Source organism: Equus asinus, chromosome X, assembly GCF_041296235.1.
Source record: "Equus asinus isolate D_3611 breed Donkey chromosome X, EquAss-T2T_v2, whole genome shotgun sequence".
Taxonomy (NCBI): Eukaryota; Metazoa; Chordata; class Mammalia; order Perissodactyla; family Equidae; genus Equus; species Equus asinus.
This window is the reverse complement of record NC_091820.1, coordinates 81,513,553-81,532,721: the sequence shown is the minus strand read 5'-3', so window position 1 is coordinate 81,532,721 and position 19,169 is coordinate 81,513,553.

Here is a 19,169-nt window from a genome sequence, read left to right as displayed (position 1 = left end):
GTCGCAAATGGGCTGTCCTTGTATGTTTGAGTTGGGCTCTGGGCTCTCGATTCTGTTGCATGGGTCTGTGTGCCTGTTTTTGGGCCCGGACTGTGCCGTTTCGGTACCTAGCGCTTCGTCCTCTAGGTTGAAATCAGAAAGTGTGATACGTCCTGCTTTGTTCATTTTCCTGAGGATTCCTTGGCCTATTCAGGGTCTCTTGTTGCTGGCTGGAAACTTTAGGATTCTCTCTTCTATCTCTCTGGCAAATATGGCTGCAACTTTGACTGGGATTGCATGGAATCCAGAGATTCCTTTCTCCGCTATGGACGTTTCAAGTGTGTTAATTCTTCCATTCCTAGGTCCCGGAATATCCTTCTTTTTCCTTGTGTCGTCTTGAATTTCTTTCCCCAAACGTTTGCTAGTTTTCGGTTGACATAGCTTTCACCTGTTTTGCTAAGGTTCTTCATAGACATCTTCTTCTTCGTACTGGCAAGCTGTGTTTTTTGTTCGTTTGTGTTTAGCTTCCGTTTGTCTACTCTTTGCAACTTGTAATTGGTTCTGTTTTGGCAGAAGTGCATCGCTGTGCTCACATCTGCTGGCAATGCTCCTGTATTTGCTGTGGAAGTCTGGCCCTATCTAACGTCCCTTCCCATCTGCCTCTGCACCCCCTCGGACGCCTGCCCCAGAATGACTGAAGCAGTGGTGAGGAGGCTCACCCCCAGGATTCCACCCGGCCCACACCGGGCCACCGACCCAGAAGCTGTGGACCTCACCGCTGCACCACCGGCCGGCCCCTTTCATGTTCCCTTGGCAACCTGCAGTTGAGTGCAATGGGGCTTGAATATGCTGCTTGAGCCCAACTCTGGCACTGTGTAGATGAGGCCAGGTTGTTTGTCGGGGCCAATGTGACGTCAGAGGATTGGTCATAGTTGTGCGTCTGCTGTCCCGGCAAACTTCATGGACACAGGGCTTCAGAGCCTGCTTGGAGCAGTCTCATAACGCACCCTTCCCAGTGAGCCCAGGTTTGACCTTCGTTGCCGTTTTTTGGCTTGTGAATTTCTCTGACTTTCAACCGTTCCAGCACAGTGTGTCTAAAGACTGACATCTTTCATTGTGGATTATTCAGGTGTGATATCTGTTCGCCTTGCATTTTCTGGGACCTTTTTTTCTTTTCCACAGTATACTCGTCATGGTCTTTCTCAGCTATCTCCCTTAGATGTGCTCATCAGTCCGTTCTCCTTCAGTCCAAGTGATTAATTTTGTATTTCTTGAATCACCGTATGTTCTCTAGGCCGAGGTGTGAGTGCTTTCGTGATTCTTGGTTGCTGTCTTTGAATTTGCAGCGGTCACTTGTAGGACTCTTTGCTATCCTAGCCTAGGTCAAGCGAAGCACTGACAACCCGTGGTCATCTGGCTTGGTTTGACATCCTGAGATCAGAAACTCCAAATTCGAGGTGGTCCTGGCAACCCCCTTCATGGACATAATGTTTTTCTGAGACAAATTAGACAAATCTGATGAATTCCTCGCTCCAGGAAAGATATTTTTCTTTCTCTTTTGTGCATTCGGGAAGTTTCGAACTTGACCCCTGACCCTTGAACATTGCCCTAGATTCCATCTAGATAAGGGCTGACTTTATTTCTATAGGCTGTGCCATTTGTTTGACCTAAATCCTCAGCCCTGGCATGTTTATTTTTCTGGAAACAGAATTGTAATGTTCTAATTTTCAGCCAGCTTCCTTCCAGATGGCGTCAAAGCACACAATCAATAATCCTTCTACGGCAAGAAGTCGGGGGAGAGAATTTCATTGGAGCCAAAGTGAGCACTCTAGCCTGGGAGGGCAGCCTTCACAAAGGAACCAAGCCCTCTGGAAAAGGGTGATTTTCAGCACACTTGTAGAGCCCTTCCCAACAAAGAGACCTACCCCAAGCATGACAGGGCTCCATTCCTTCAAGGCTTCCAAGACATCTCTTGGGACGCATTAGCATGTGGCCAGTGGGCCCCCGTGACGCCAGAGCTATGGAAAGTGAGACTGATCTTCCAAGAATGCTAGGGGCCTAGGAAAGGAGGCATCGACTCTTCTCTTCAACGTCCTCAAGAGATCCTTCTTGACTTTGGATTATGCTTAAGGCAGAAGGACACTGTAGGTCTGATAAGGCCCAAGTGCGGCCTCGTGTTTCCAATCAAGTTTCAAGCTTGAATCAGCATGGCCTCCCCATAGACTTGAATAGATGACAATGTTCTCCTCTCAGTGCTTGTCCCTCTATTCTGGCTTCTTGCCAAGGATTCCTTTCTTATCCCTGGCATCAGAGTCTGTTTGATCTCTTCCAGTTTCTGTGCCCGCTTTCTGTTTGTCAAAGCTGTTTCTGGGTATGTCTCCCTTTAATAGCCCAGCCTAGGCCAATCCTCAGACTGTAACCATGCGGCCATCTTGGGGGACATGTTCACCGTGATGTCATAAAGAACCTCAGAAGGCCAAGTTGTCCTGACAACCTCCAAGCACACAGAGTTTCAGAGCCATCTCAGACCAGTCTGACTCCTCCCCCTTTCCAGGTAGGATAGTTTTCCTTTTTCTGGATTTCTTGTCGGTTTCTAACTTTCTCCTCGAACTTGGAAAGGCCTGCTCCATTCTCTCTAGACACTGGTTTCTTTCCTGTAAGATTACCCTGGGTGTTATCTCTTATGTCTTGGGTAGATGGCCAAGTGGGTGGACCTTCCCCAGAGAAAGTCCTGGACTCCCTCCCAAGTTGAAGTTGCCCAGGCAATCCTCTGATGCGCAATGATCGTGTCATCTCCTAGCACTCTGCCAATTCCGCCTTGGCAGGTCCCATGTTTTCCTTCCTTCTTCCTTTGGGGAAGTGTACCAGATGCCTTCCTAGATTGGAATATTCTCACGGTTCTTTTTCAGGTGCGTATTGAGAACGGACCCTCACAATTGCTACTCCTTTATGACCTCTGTCCTCACCGTACCATGAAATCTCTATTCCCTAACAGTGCTAATGTGATCTGCACCCGTGCTGTGAAAGAGTGAGGCCCGGGCCACCCAAGCGGAACGTGGGCACTTGCCCGCTCCACCACAGGGCCGGCCCTGACTTGTACTTTTGGACCAACCTGTGGCCTGAACTTGGGAAGATGTGGGCCTGTTTGGATTATTCGTGAAGCTGATTAGTAGGAACATCATGGACGGTAACGTTTTCCGTTGGTTCCTGGGCTTAGCACGGATCAGGTTCTCTTGGTAGGATTCCTCTTCATGTATTTGGAATGGTCTACCTTTCTGTAGCATCAGTAAGGCTTTTGAGGTGATTTTCCATCCTTGGAAGTTCACCTTCTCTAATCTCTTTCAGCCCCCAAAGCTGTATGCCGTCATTCTGGACCCCTTTTTGGATGTTTGATTTTAGGTGGATTTATTGCCATAACCCTGCATTCGAACATCCTATGTCTTTCAGATTTACATCCTCATCGATTTAGACTTCCGTGTAGGTTCCATCCTCTTCACCAGCGTAAGCCGAATCACAGGCCCTCACCACACACTTGTGCCTCATCATCTCTTTCACCCTCCCCCACCGCCCCGCTTTGCCTCTGGGCGCCCCCGATCAAATGACCAGTGCCACCTGTTGGTCAGTGCTTGTTTTTTCTTCTCCTTGTAAGTGAGATCCTACGGTATTTGACTTTGTCCCTGGGGCTTGTTTCACTTCCCCTAAAACCCTCCCAGCCATTCTGGTGGTCACAAATGGCTGGATTGCATCCTTTGTTCCCGCTGAGTGGTCTGCCATTGTGTGGCTATAGCCCATGTTCCTTCTCCATTCGTCCCTTGCTGGGCACCAGGGCGGCTTCCAAGTCTTGGAGAGCGGGAGTAAGGCTGTGCTGAACTCAGCGGTGCACATGTCTTTAGGCAGAAGTGTTTCCGAGTTCTTTGGCTAAACGCGCCCCAGAGGAATAGCTGGATCATATGGGACATGGATTCTTAAATTTCGGAGGCAGTTCCACACCGCTTGGCCTAGTGGCTGCACCGGTTTCCACTGCCAGCAGCAGTGCAGGAGGCTTCCCTTCTCTCCACCTCCTCTCTGACGCTTGTTGTTTCCTGTCTGCCTCCTTATAGCCATTCTGACCACGGTGAGCTGCTATGTCCTTGCGGTTTGGATTTGCCTTGGCCTCAGACTTAATGAGGGTGAACAAGTTTTCATGCACCTGTTGGCCCTCTTTAGATCTTCTTGGGAGAATCCTCCGTGTCCATCTTTGGCCCAGGATTTCATTGGCTTGTTCTTTTTCTTGTGGAGACGTGTGAGTTGATTGTATCTTTGGGCTTTTCACCCCTTGTCCGATGTGTGCTTTGCAAACACCCACTCCCAGTTGTTGTGCTGTCTTTGCATTGAGTCGATGGTTTCCTTGACTGGGCAGAAGCGTCTGCATTTGAGGTGGTCCCGTTTGTTTCTTGTCTCCTTTGCTGCCCTTGCCCAGTCAGACAGGCTTCTTCCCAATAGGCGGCTCAGACAGATGGCAAAGAGCACTCTGCCTAGGTCTTCTCCTACAAGTTTCACGGTTTCAAGTGTGCCATTCAGGGCTTTAATCGATTCCAGGTGGTGCGTGTGCCAGGTGGAACATCATGGTCTACTCTCGTTGTGTTCCATGTGGCTGTGCAGGCTTCCCAGCACCGTTTCTTGGAGAGACTCTCCTTTGTCCACTGTCTCCTCTTGGCTCCCTGGTCGCAAATGGGCTGTCCTTGTATGTTTGAGTTGGGCTCTGGGCTCTCGATTCTGTTGCATGGGTCTGTGTGCCTGTTTTTGTGCCCGGACTGTGCCGTTTCGGTACCTAGCGCTTCGTCCTCTAGGTTGAAATCAGAAAGTGTGATACGTCCTGCTTTGTTCATTTTCCTGAGGATTCCTTGGCCTATTCAGGGTCTCTTGTTGCTGGCTGGAAACTTTAGGATTCTCTCTTCTATCTCTCTGGCAAATATGGCTGCAACTTTGACTGGGATTGCATGGAATCCAGAGATTCCTTTCTCCGCTAGGGACGTTTCAAGTGTGTTAATTCTTCCATTCCTAGGTCCCGGAATATCCTTCTTTTTCCTTGTGTCGTCTTGAATTTCTTTCCCCAAACGTTTGCTAGTTTTCGGTTGACATAGCTTTCACCTGTTTTGCTAAGGCTCTTCATAGACATCTTCTTCTTCGTACTGGCAAGCTGTGTTTTTTGTTCGTTTGTGTTTAGCTTCCGTTTGTCTACTCTTTGCAACTTGTAATTGGTTCTGTTTTGGCAGAAGTGCATCGCTGTGCTCACATCTGCTGGCAATGCTCCTGTATTTGCTGTGGAAGTCTGGCCCTATCTAACGTCCCTTCCCATCTGCCTCTGCACCCCCTCGGACGCCTGCCCCAGAATGACTGAAGCAGTGGTGAGGAGGCTCACCCCCAGGATTCCACCCGGCCCACCCCGGGCCACCGACCCAGAAGCTGCGGACCTCACCGCTGCACCACCGGCCGGCCCCTTTCATGTTCCATTGGCAACCTGCAGTTGAGTGCAATGGGGCTTGAATATGCTGCTTGAGCCCAACTCTGGCACTGTGTAGATGAGGCCAGGTGGTTTGTCGGGGCGACTGTGACGTCAGAGGATTGGTCATAGTTGTGCGTCTGCTGTCCTGGCAAACTTCATGGACACAGGGCTTCAGAGCCCGCTTGGAGCAGTCTCATAACGCACCCTTCCCAGTGAGCCCAGGTTTGACCTTCGTTGCCGTTTTTTGGCTTGTGAATTTCTCTGACTTTCAAACGTTCCAGCACAGTGTGTCTAAAGACTTACATCTTTCATTGTGGATTATTCAGGTGTGATATCTGTTCGCCTTGCATTTTCTGGGACCGTTTTTTCTTTTCCACAGTATACTCGTCATGGTCTTTCTCAGCTATCTCCCTTAGATGTGCTCATCAGTCGGTTCTCCTTCAGTCCAAGTGATTAATTTTGTATTTCTTGAATCACCGTATGTTCTCTAGGCCGAGGTGTGAGTGCTTTCGTGATTCTTGGCTGCTGTCTTTGAATTTGCACCGGTCACTTGTAGGACTCTTTGCTATCCTAGCCTAGGTCAAGCGAAGCACTGACAACCCGTGTTCATCTTTCTTGGTTTGACATCCTGAGATCAGAAACTCCAAATTCGAGGTGGTCCTGGCAACCCCCTTCATGGACATAATGTTTTTCTGAGACAAATTAGACAAATCTGATGAATTCCTCGCTCCAGGAAAGATATTTTTCTTTCTCTTTTGTGCATTCGGGAAGTTTCGAACTTGACCCCTGACCCTTGAACATTGCCCTAGATTCCATCTAGATAAGGGCTGACTTTATTTCTATAGGCTGTGCCATTTGTTTGACCTAAATCCTCAGCCCTGGCATGTTTATTTTTCTGGAAACAGAATTGTAATGTTCTAATTTTCAGCCAGCTTCCTTCCAGATGGCGTCAAAGCACACAATCAATAATCCTTCTACGGCAAGAAGTCGGGGGAGAGAATTTCATTGGAGCCAAAGTGAGCACTCTAGCCTGGGAGGGCAGCCTTCACAAAGGAACCAAGCCCTCTGGAAAAGGGTGATTTTCAGCACACTTGTAGAGCCCTTCCCAACAAAGAGACCTACCCCAAGCATGACAGGGCTCCATTCCTTCAAGGCTTCCAAGACATCTCTTGGGACGCATTAGCATGTGGCCAGTGGGCCCCCGTGACGCCAGAGCTATGGAAAGTGAGACTGATCTTCCAAGAATGCTAGGGGCCTAGGAAAGGAGGCATCGACTCTTCTCTTCAACGTCCTCAAGAGATCCTTCTTGACTTTGGATTATGCTTAAGGCAGAAGGACACTGTAGGTCTGATAAGGCCCAAGTGCGGCCTCGTGTTTCCAATCAAGTTTCAAGCTTGAATCAGCATGGCCTCCCCATAGACTTGAATAGATGACAATGTTCTCCTCTCAGTGCTTGTCCCTCTATTCTGGCTTCTTGCCAAGGATTCCTTTCTTATCCCTGGCATCAGAGTCTGTTTGATCTCTTCCAGTTTCTGTGCCCGCTTTCTGTTTGTCAAAGCTGTTTCTGGGTATGTCTCCCTTTAATAGCCCAGCCTAGGCCAATCCTCAGACTGTAACCATGCGGCCATCTTGGGGGACATGTTCACCGTGATGTCATAAAGAACCTCAGAAGGCCAAGTTGTCCTGACAACCTCCAAGCACACAGAGTTTCAGAGCCATCTCAGACCAGTCTGACTCCTCCCCCTTTCCAGGTAGGATAGTTTTCCTTTTTCTGGATTTCTTGTCCGTTTCTAACTTTCTCCTCGAACTTGGAAAGGCCTGCTCCCTTCTCTCTAGACACTGGTTTCTTTCCTGTAAGATTACCCTGGGTGTTATCTCTTATGTCTTGGGTAGATGGCCAAGTGGGTGGACCTTCCCCAGAGAAAGTCCTGGACTCCCTCCCAAGTTGAAGTTGCCCAGGCAATCCTCTGATGCGCAATGATCGTGTCATCTCCTAGCACTCTGCCAATTCCGCCTTGGCAGGTCCCATGTTTTCCTTCCTTCTTCCTTTGGGGAAGTGTACCAGATGCCTTCCTAGATTGGAATATTCTCACGGTTCTTTTTCTGGTGCGTATTGAGAACGGACCCTCACAATTGCTACTCCTTTATGACCTCTGTCCGCACCGTACCATGAAATCTCTATTCCCTAACAGTGCTAATGTGATCTGCACCCGTGCTGTGAAAGAGTGAGGCCCGGGCCACCCAAGCGGAACGTGGGCACTTGCCCGCTCCACCACAGGGCCGGCCCTGACTTGTACTTTTGGACCAACCTGTGGCCTGAACTTGGGAAGATGTGGGCCTGTTTGGATTATTCGTGAAGGGGATTAGTAGGAACATCATGGACGGTAACGTTTTCCGTTGGTTCCTGGGCTTAGCACGGATCAGGTTCTCTTGGTAGGATTCCTCTTCATGTATTTGGAATGGTCTACCTTTCTGTAGCATCAGTAAGGCTTTTGAGGTGATTTTCCATCCTTGGAAGTTCACCTTCTCTAATCTCTTTCAGCCCCCAAAGCTGTATGCCGTCATTCTGGACCCCTTTTTGGATGTTTGATTTTAGGTGGATTTATTGCCATAACCCTGCATTAGAACATCCTATGTCTTTCAGATTTACATCCTCATCGATTTAGACTTCCGTGTAGGTTCCATCCTCTTCACCAGCGTAAGCCGAATCACAGGCCCTCACCACACACTTGTGCCTCATCATCTCTTTCACCCTCCCCCACCGCCCCGCTTTGCCTCTGGGCGCCCCCGATCAAATGACCAGTGCCACCTGTTGGTCAGTGCTTGTTTTTTCTTCTCCTTGTAAGTGAGATCCTACGGTATTTGACTTTGTCCCTGGGGCTTGTTTCACTTCCCCTAAAACCCTCCCAGCCATTCTGGTGGTCACAAATGGCTGGATTGCATCCTTTGTTCCCGCTGAGTGGTCTGCCATTGTGTGGCTATAGCCCATGTTCCTTCTCCATTCGTCCCTTGCTGGGCACCAGGGCGGCTTCCAAGTCTTGGAGAGCGGGAGTAAGGCTGTGCTGAACTCAGCGGTGCACATGTCTTTAGGCAGAAGTGTTTCCGAGTTCTTTGGCTAAACGCGCCCCAGAGGAATAGCTGGATCATATGGGACATGGATTCTTAAATTTCGGAGGCAGTTCCACTTTGCTTGGCCTAGTGGCTGCACCGGTTTCCACTGCCAGCAGCAGTGCAGGAGGCTTCCCTTCTCTCCACCTCCTCTCTGACGCTTGTTGTTTCCTGTCTGCCTCCTTATAGCCATTCTGACCACGGTGAGCTGCTATGTCCTTGCGGTTTGGATTTGCCTTGGCCTCAGACTTAATGAGGGTGAACAAGTTTTCATGCACCTGTTGGCCCTCTTTAGATCTTCTTGGGAGAATCCTCCGTGTCCATCTTTGGCCCAGGATTTCATTGGCTTGTTCTTTTTCTTGTGGAGACGTGTGAGTTGATTGTATCTTTGGGCTTTTCACCCCTTGTCCGATGTGTGCTTTGCAAACATCCACTCCCAGTTGTTGTGCTGTCTTTGCATTGAGTCGATGGTTTCCTTGACTGGGCAGAAGCGTCTGCATTTGAGGTGGTCCCGTTTGTTTCTTGTCTCCTTTGCTGCCCTTGCCCAGTCAGACAGGCTTCTTCCCAATAGGCGGCTCAGACAGATGGCAAAGAGCACTCTGCCTAGGTCTTCTCCTACAAGTTTCACGGTTTCAAGTGTGCCATTCAGGGCTTTAATCGATTCCAGGTGGTGCGTGTGCCAGGTGGAACATCATGGTCTACTCTCGTTGTGTTCCATGTGGCTGTGCAGGCTTCCCAGCACCGTTTCTTGGAGAGACTCTCCTTTGTCCACTGTCTCCTCTTGGCTCCCTGGTCGCAAATGGGCTGTCCTTGTATGTTTGAGTTGGGCTCTGGGCTCTCGATTCTGTTGCATGGGTCTGTGTGCCTGTTTTTGTGCCCGGACTGTGCCGTTTCGGTACCTAGCGCTTCGTCCTCTAGGTTGAAATCAGAAAGTGTGATACGTCCTGCTTTGTTCATTTTCCTGAGGATTCCTTGGCCTATTCAGGGTCTCTTGTTGCTGGCTGGAAACTTTAGGATTCTCTCTTCTATCTCTCTGGCAAATATGGCTGCAACTTTGACTGGGATTGCATGGAATCCAGAGATTCCTTTCTCCGCTATGGACGTTTCAAGTGTGTTAATTCTTCCATTCCTAGGTCCCGGAATATCCTTCTTTTTCCTTGTGTCGTCTTGAATTTCTTTCCCCAAACGTTTGCTAGTTTTCGGTTGACATAGCTTTCACCTGTTTTGCTAAGGTTCTTCATAGACATCTTCTTCTTCGTACTGGCAAGCTGTGTTTTTTGTTCGTTTGTGTTTAGCTTCCGTTTGTCTACTCTTTGCAACTTGTAATTGGTTCTGTTTTGGCAGAAGTGCATCGCTGTGCTCACATCTGCTGGCAATGCTCCTGTATTTGCTGTGGAAGTCTGGCCCTATCTAACGTCCCTTCCCATCTGCCTCTGCACCCCCTCGGACGCCTGCCCCAGAATGACTGAAGCAGTGGTGAGGAGGCTCACCCCCAGGATTCCACCCGGCCCACCCCGGGCCACCGACCCAGAAGCTGCGGACCTCACCGCTGCACCACCGGCCGGCCCCTTTCATGTTCCATTGGCAACCTGCAGTTGAGTGCAATGGGGCTTGAATATGCTGCTTGAGCCCAACTCTGGCACTGTGTAGATGAGGCCAGGTTGTTTGTCGGGGCGACTGTGACGTCAGAGGATTGGTCATAGTTGTGCGTCTGCTGTCCCGGCAAACTTCATGGACACAGGGCTTCAGAGCCCGCTTGGAGCAGTCTCATAACGCACCCTTGCCAGTGAGCCCAGGTTTGACCTTCGTTGCCGTTTTTTGGCTTGTGAATTTCTCTGACTTTCAAACGTTCCAGCACAGTGTGTCTAAAGACTTACATCTTTCATTGTGGATTATTCAGGTGTGATATCTGTTCGCCTTGCATTTTCTGGGACCGTTTTTTCTTTTCCACAGTATACTCGTCATGGTCTTTCTCAGCTATCTCCCTTAGATGTGCTCATCAGTCCATTCTCCTTCAGTCCAAGTGATTAATTTTGTATTTCTTGAATCACCGTATGTTCTCTAGGCCGAGGTGTGAGTGCTTTCGTGATTCTTGGCTGCTGTCTTTGAATTTGCACCGGTCACTTGTAGGACTCTTTGCTATCCTAGCCTAGGTCAAGCGAAGCACTGACAACCCGTGTTCATCTTTCTTGGTTTGACATCCTGAGATCAGAAACTCCAAATTCGAGGTGGTCCTGGCAACCCCCTTCATGGACATAATGTTTTTCTGAGACAAATTAGACAAATCTGATGAATTCCTCGCTCCAGGAATGATATTTTTCTTTCTCTTTTGTGGAGTCGGGAAGTTTCGAACTTGACCCCTGACCCTTGAACATTGCCCTAGATTCCATCTAGATAAGGGCTGACTTTATTTCTATAGGCTGTGCCATTTGTTTGACCTACATCCTCAGCCCTGGCATGTTTATTTTTCTGGAAACAGAATTGTAATGTTCTAATTTTCAGCCAGCTTCCTTCCAGATGGCGTCAAAGCACACAATCAATAATCCTTCTACGGCAAGAAGTCGGGGGAGAGAATTTCATTGGAGCCAAAGTGAGCACTCTAGCCTGGGAGGGCAGCCTTCACAAAGGAACCAAGCCCTCTGGAAAAGGGTGATTTTCAGCACACTTGTAGAGCCCTTCCCAACAAAGAGACCTACCCCAAGCATGACAGGGCTCCATTCCTTCAAGGCTTCCAAGACATCTCTTGGGACGCATTAGCATGTGGCCAGTGGGCCCCCGTGACGCCAGAGCTATGGAAAGTGAGACTGATCTTCCAAGAATGCTAGGGGCCTAGGAAAGGAGGCATCGACTCTTCTCTTCAACGTCCTCAAGAGATCCTTCTTGACTTTGGATTATGCTTAAGGCAGAAGGACACTGTAGGTCTGATAAGGCCCAAGTGCGGCCTCGTGTTTCCAATCAAGTTTCAAGCTTGAATCAGCATGGCCTCCCCATAGACTTGAATAGATGACAATGTTCTCCTCTCAGTGCTTGTCCCTCTATTCTGGCTTCTTGCCAAGGATTCCTTTCTTATCCCTGGCATCAGAGTCTGTTTGATCTCTTCCAGTTTCTGTGCCCGCTTTCTGTTTGTCAAAGCAGTTTCTGGGTATGTCTCCCTTTAATAGCCCAGCCTAGGCCAATCCTCAGACTGTAACCATGCGGCCATCTTGGGGGACATGTTCACCGTGATGTCATAAAGAACCTCAGAAGGCCAAGTTGTCCTGACAACCTCCAAGCACACAGAGTTTCAGAGCCATCTCAGACCAGTCTGACTCCTCCCCCTTTCCAGGCAGGATAGTTTTCCTTTTTCTGGATTTCTCGTCGGTTTCTAACTTTCTCCTCGAACTTGGAAAGGCCTGCTACCTTCTCTCTAGACACTGGTTTCTTTCCTGTAAGATTACCCTGGGTGTTATCTCTTATGTCTTGGGTAGATGGCCAAGTGGGTGGACCTTCCCCAGAGAAAGTCCTGGACTCCCTCCCAAGTTGAAGTTGCCCAGGCAATCCTCTGATGCGCAATGATCGTGTCATCTCCTAGCACTCTGCCAATTCCGCCTTGGCAGGTCCCATGTTTTCCTTCCTTCTTCCTTTGGGGAAGTGTACCAGATGCCTTCCTAGATTGGAATATTCTCACGGTTCTTTTTCTGGTGCGTATTGAGAACGGACCCTCACAATTGCTACTCCTTTATGACCTCTGTCCGCACCGTACCATGAAATCTCTATTCCCTAACAGTGCTAATGTGATCTGCACCCGTGCTGTGAAAGAGTGAGGCCCGGGCCACCCAAGCGGAACGTGGGCACTTGCCCGCTCCACCACAGGGCCGGCCCTGACTTGTACTTTTGGACCAACCTGTGGCCTGAACTTGGGAAGATGTGGGCCTGTTTGGATTATTCGTGAAGGGGATTAGTAGGAACATCATGGACGGTAACGTTTTCCGTTGGTTCCTGGGCTTAGCACGGATCAGGTTCTCTTGGTAGGATTCCTCTTCATGTATTTGGAATGGTCTACCTTTCTGTAGCATCAGTAAGGCTTTTGAGGTGATTTTCCATCCTTGGAAGTTCACCTTCTCTAATCTCTTTCAGCCCCCAAAGCTGTATGCCGTCATTCTGGACCCCTTTTTGGATGTTTGATTTTAGGTGGATTTATTGCCATAACCCTGCATTCGAACATCCTATGTCTTTCAGATTTACATCCTCATCGATTTAGACTTCCGTGTAGGTTCCATCCTCTTCACCAGCGTAAGCCGAATCACAGGCCCTCACCACACACTTGTGCCTCATCATCTCTTTCACCCTCCCCCACCGCCCCGCTTTGCCTCTGGGCGCCCCCGATCAAATGTCCAGTGCCACCTGTTGGTTAGTGCTTGTTTTTTCTTCTCCTTGTAAGTGAGATCCTACGGTATTTGACTTTGTCCCTGGGGCTTGTTTCACTTCCCCTAAAACCCTCCCAGCCATTCTGGTGGTCACAAATGGCTGGATTGCATCCTTTGTTCCCGCTGAGTGGTCTGCCATTGTGTGGCTATAGCCCATGTTCCTTCTCCATTCGTCCCTTGCTGGGCACCAGGGCGGCTTCCAAGTCTTGGAGAGCGGGAGTAAGGCTGTGCTGAACTCAGCGGTGCACATGTCTTTAGGCAGTAGTGTTTCCGAGTTCTTTGGCTAAACGCGCCCCAGAGGAATAGCTGGATCATATGGGACATGGATTCTTAAATTTCGGAGGCAGTTCCACACCGCTTGGCCTAGTGGCTGCACCGGTTTCCACTGCCAGCAGCAGTGCTGGAGGCTTCCCTTCTCTCCACCTCCTCTCTGACGCTTGTTGTTTCCTGTCTGCCTCCTTATAGCCATTCTGACCACAGTGAGCTGCTATGTCCTTGCGGTTTGGATTTGCCTTGGCCTCAGACTTAATGACGGTGAACAAGTTTTCATGCACCTGTTGGCCCTCTTTAGATCTTCTTGGGAGAAACCTCCGTGTCCATCTTTGGCCCAGGATTTCATTGGCTTGTTCTTTTTCTTGTGGAGACGTGTGAGTTGATTGTATCTTTGGGCTTTTCACCCCTTGTCCGATGTGTGCTTTGCAAACATCCACTCCCAGTTGTTGTGCTGTCTTTGCATTGAGTCGATGGTTTCCTTGACTGGGCAGAAGCGTCTGCATTTGAGGTGGTCCCGTTTGTTTCTTGTCTCCTTTGCTGCCCTTGCCCAGTCAGACAGGCTTCTTCCAAATAGGCGGCTCAGACAGATGGCAAAGAGCACTCTGCCTAGGTCTTCTCCTACAAGTTTCACGGTTTCAAGTGTGCCATTCAGGGCTTTAATCCATTCCAGGTGGTGCGTGTGCCAGGTGGCACATCATGGTCTACTCTCGTTGTGTTCCATGTGGCTGTGCAGGCTTCCCAGCACCGTTTCTTGGAGAGACTCTCCTTTGTCCACTGTCTCCTCTTGGCTCCCTGGTCGCAAATGGGCTGTCCTTGTATGTTTGAGTTGGGCTCTGGGCTCTCGATTCTGTTGCATGGGTCTGTGTGCCTGTTTTTGGGCCCGGACTGTGCCGTTTCGGTACCTAGCGCTTCGTCCTCTAGGTTGAAATCAGAAAGTGTGATACGTCCTGCTTTGTTCATTTTCCTCAGGATTCCTTGGCCTATTCAGGGTCTCTTGTTGCTGGCTGGAAACTTTAGGATTCTCTCTTCTATCTCTCTGGCAAATATGGCTGCAACTTTGACTGGGATTGCATGGAATCCAGAGATTCCTTTCTCCGCTATGGACGTTTCAAGTGTGTTAATTCTTCCATTCCTAGGTCCCGGAATATCCTTCTTTTTCCTTGTGTCGTCTTGAATTTCTTTCCCCAAACGTTTGCTAGTTTTCGGTTGACATAGCTTTCACCTGTTTTGCTAAGGTTCTTCATAGACATCTTCTTCTTCGTACTGGCAAGCTGTGTTTTTTGTTCGTTTGTGTTTAGCTTCCGTTTGTCTACTCTTTGCAACTTGTAATTGGTTCTGTTTTGGCAGAAGTGCATCGCTGTGCTCACATCTGCTGGCAATGCTCCTGTATTTGCTGTGGAAGTCTGGCCCTATCTAACGTCCCTTCCCATCTGCCTCTGCACCCCCTCGGACGCCTGCCCCAGAATGACTGAAGCAGTGGTGAGGAGGCTCACCCCCAGGATTCCACCCGGCCCACACCGGGCCACCGACCCAGAAGCTGCGGACCTCACCGCTGCACCACCGGCCGGCCCCTTTCATGTTCCCTTGGCAACCTGCAGTTGAGTGCAATGGGGCTTGAATATGCTGCTTGAGCCCAACTCTGGCACTGTGTAGATGAGGCCAGGTTGTTTGTCGGGGCCAATGTGACGTCAGAGGATTGGTCATAGTTGTGCGTCTGCTGTCCCGGCAAACTTCATGGACACAGGGCTTCAGAGCCTGCTTGGAGCAGTCTCATAACGCACCCTTCCCAGTGAGCCCAGGTTTGACCTTCGCTGCCGTTTTTTGGCTTGTGAATTTCTCTGATTTTCAACCGTTCCAGCACAGTGTGTCTAAAGACTGACATCTTTCATTGTGGATTATTCAGGTGTGATATCTGTTCGCCTTGCATTTTCTGGGACCTTTTTTTCTTTTCCACAGTATACTCGTCATGGTCTTTCTCAGCTATCTCCCTTAGATGTGCTCATCAGTCCGTTCACCTTCAGTCCAAGTGATTAATTTTGTATTTCTTGAATCACCGTATGTTCTCTAGGCCGAGGTGTGAGTGCTTTCGTGATTCTTGGTTGCTGTCTTTGAATTTGCAGCGGTCACTTGTAGGACTCTTTGCTATCCTAGCCTAGGTCAAGCGAAGCACTGACAACCCGTGGTCATCTGGCTTGGTTTGACATCCTGAGATCAGAAACTCCAAATTCGAGGTGGTCCTGGCAACCCCCTTCATGGACATAATGTTTTTCTGAGACAAATTAGACAAATCTGATGAATTCCTCGCTCCAGGAAAGATATTTTTCTTTCTCTTTTGTGGATTCGGGAAGTTTCGAACTTGACCCCTGACCCTTGAACATTGCCCTAGATTCCATCTAGATAAGGGCTGACTTTATTTCTATAGGCTGTGCCATTTGTTTGACCTACATCCTCAGCCCTGGCATGTTTATTTTTCTGGAAACAGAATTGTAATGTTCTAATTTTCAGCCAGCTTCCTTCCAGATGGCGTCAAAGCACACAATCAATAATCCTTCTACGGCAAGAAGTCGGGGGAGAGAATTTCATTGGAGCCAAAGTGAGCACTCTAGCCTGGGAGGGCAGCCTTCACAAAGGAACCAAGCCCTCTGGAAAAGGGTGATTTTCAGCACACTTGTAGAGCCCTTCCCAACAAAGAGACCTACCCCAAGCATGACAGGGCTCCATTCCTTCAAGGCTTCCAAGACATCTCTTGGGACGCATTAGCATGTGGCCAGTGGGCCCCCGTGACGCCAGAGCTATGGAAAGTGAGACTGATATTCGAAGAATGCTAGGGGCCTAGGAAAGGAGGCATCGACTCTTCTCTTCAACGTCCTCAAGAGATCCTTCTTGACTTTGGATTATGCTTAAGGCAGAAGGACACTGTAGGTCTGATAAGGCCCAAGTGCGGCCTCGTGTGTCCAATCAAGTTTCAAGCTTGAATCAGCATGGCCTCCCCATAGACTTGAATAGATGACAATGTTCTCCTCTCAGTGCTTGTCCCTCTATTCTGGCTTCTTGCCAAGGATTCCTTTCTTATCCCTGGCATCAGAGTCTGTTTGATCTCTTCCAGTTTCTGTGCCCGCTTTCTGTTTGTCAAAGCTGTTTCTGGGTATGTCTCCCTTTAATAGCCCAGCCTAGGCCAATCCTCAGACTGTAACCATGCGGCCATCTTGGGGGACATGTTCACCGTGATGTCATAAAGAACCTCAGAAGGCCAAGTTGTCCTGACAACCTCCAAGCACACAGAGTTTCAGAGCCATCTCAGACCAGTCTGACTCCTCCCCCTTTCCAGGTAGGATAGTTTTCCTTTTTCTGGATTTCTTGTCGGTTTCTAACTTTCTCCTCGAACTTGGAAAGGCCTGCTCCCTTCTCTCTAGTCACTGGTTTCTTTCCTGTAAGATTACCCTGGGTGTTATCTCTTATGTCGTGGGTAGATGGCCAAGTGGGTGGACCTTCCCCAGAGAAAGTCCTGGACTCCCTCCCAAGTTGAAGTTGCCCAGGCAATCCTCTGATGCGCAATGATCGTGTCATCTCCTAGCACTCTGCCAATTCCGCCTTGGCAGGTCCCATGTTTTCCTTCCTTCTTCCTTTGGGGAAGTGTACCAGATGCCTTCCTAGATTGGAATATTCTCACGGTTCTTTTTCTGGTGCGTATTGAGAACGGACCCTCACAATTGCTACTCCTTTATGACCTCTGTCCGCACCGTACCATGAAATCTCTATTCCCTAACAGTGCTAATGTGGTCTGCACCCGTGCTGTGAAAGAGTGAGGCCCGGGCCACCCAAGCGGAACGTGGGCACTTGCCCGCTCCACCACAGGGCCGGCCCTGACTTGTACTTTTGGACCAACCTGTGGCCTGAACTTGGGAAGATGTGGGCCTGTTTGGATTATTCGTGAAGGGGATTAGTAGGAACATCATGGACGGTAACGTTTTCCGTTGGTTCCTGGGCTTAGCACGGATCAGGTTCTCTTGGTAGGATTCCTCTTCATGTATTTGGAATGGTCTACCTTTCTGTAGCATCAGTAAGGCTTTTGAGGTGATTTTCCATCCTTGGAAGTTCACCTTCTCTAATCTCTTTCAGCCCCCAAAGCTGTATGCCGTCATTCTGGACCCCTTTTTGGATGTTTGCTTTTAGGTGGATTTATTGCCATAACCCTGCATTCGAACATCCTATGTCGTTCAGATTTACATCCTCATCGATTTAGACTTCCGTGTAGGTTCCATCCTCTTCACCAGCGTAAGCCGAATCACAGGCCCTCACCACACACTTGTGCCTCATCATCTCTTTCACCCTCCCCCACCGCCCCGCTTTGCCTCTGGGCGCCCCCGATCAAATGTCCAGTGCCACCTGTTGGTTAGTGCTTGTTTTTTCTTCTCCTTGTAAGTGAGATCCTACGGTATTTGACTTTGTCCCTGGGGCTTGTTTCACTTCCCCTAAAACCCTCCCAGCCATTCTGGTGGTCACAAATGGCTGGATTGCATCCTTTGTTCCCGCTGAGTGGTCTGCCATTGTGTGGCTATAGCCCATGTTCCTTCTCCATTCGTCCCTTGCTGGGCACCAGGGCGGCTTCCAAGTCTTGGAGAGCGGGAGTAAGGCTGTGCTGAACTCAGCGGTGCACATGTCTTTAGGCAGTAGTGTTTCCGAGTTCTTTGGCTAAACGCGCCCCAGAGGAATAGCTGGATCATATGGGACATGGATTCTTAAATTTCGGAGGCAGTTCCACACCGCTTGGCCTAGTGGCTGCACCGGTTTCCACTGCCAGCAGCAGTGCAGGAGGCTTCCCTTCTCTCCACCTCCTCTCTGACGCTTGTTGTTTCCTGTCTGCCTCCTTATAGCCATTCTGACCACGGTGAGCTGCTATGTCCTTGCGGTTTGGATTTGCCTTGGCCTCAGACTTAATGAGGGTGAACAAGTTTTCATGCACCTGTTGGCCCTCTTTAGATCTTCTTGGGAGAAACCTCCGTGTCCATCTTTGGCCCAGGATTTCATTGGCTTGTTCTTTTTCTTGTGGAGACGTGTGAGTTGATTGTATCTTTGGGCTTTTCACCCCTTGTCCGATGTGTGCTTTGCAAACATCCACTCCCAGTTGTTGTGCTGTCTTTGCATTGAGTCGATGGTTTCCTTGACTGGGCAGAAGCGTCTGCATTTGAGGTGGTCCCGTTTGTTTCTTGTCTCCTTTGCTGCCCTTGCCCAGTCAGACAGGCTTCTTCCCAATAGGCGGCTCAGACAGATGGCAAAGAGCACTCTGCCTAGGTCTTCTCCTACAAGTTTCACGGTTTCAAGTGTGCCATTCAGGGCTTTAATCCATTCCAGGTGGTGCGTGTGCCAGGTGGCACATCATGGTCTACTCTCGTTGTGTTCCATGTGGCTGTGCAGGCTTCCCAGCACCGTTTCTTGGAGAGACTCTCCTTTGTCCACTGTCTCCTCTTGGCTCCCTGGTCGCAAATGGGCTGTCCTTGTATGTTTGAGTTGGGCTCTGGGCTCTCGATTCTGTTGCATGGGTCTGTGTGCCTGTTTTTGGGCCCGGACTGTGCCGTTTCGGTACCTAGCGCTTCGTCCTCTAGGTTGAAATCAGAAAGTGTGATACGTCCTGCTTTGTTCATTTTCCTCAGGATTCCTTGGCCTATTCAGGGTCTCTTGTTGCTGGCTGGAAACTTTAGGATTCTCTCTTCTATCTCTCTGGCAAATATGGCTGCAACTTTGACTGGGATTGCATGGAATCCAGAGATTCCTTTCTCCGCTATGGACGTTTCAAGTGTGTTAATTCTTCCATTCCTAGGTCCCGGAATATCCTTCTTTTTCCTTGTGTCGTCTTGAATTTCTTTCCCCAAACGTTTGCTAGTTTTCGGTTGACATAGCTTTCACCTGTTTTGCTAAGG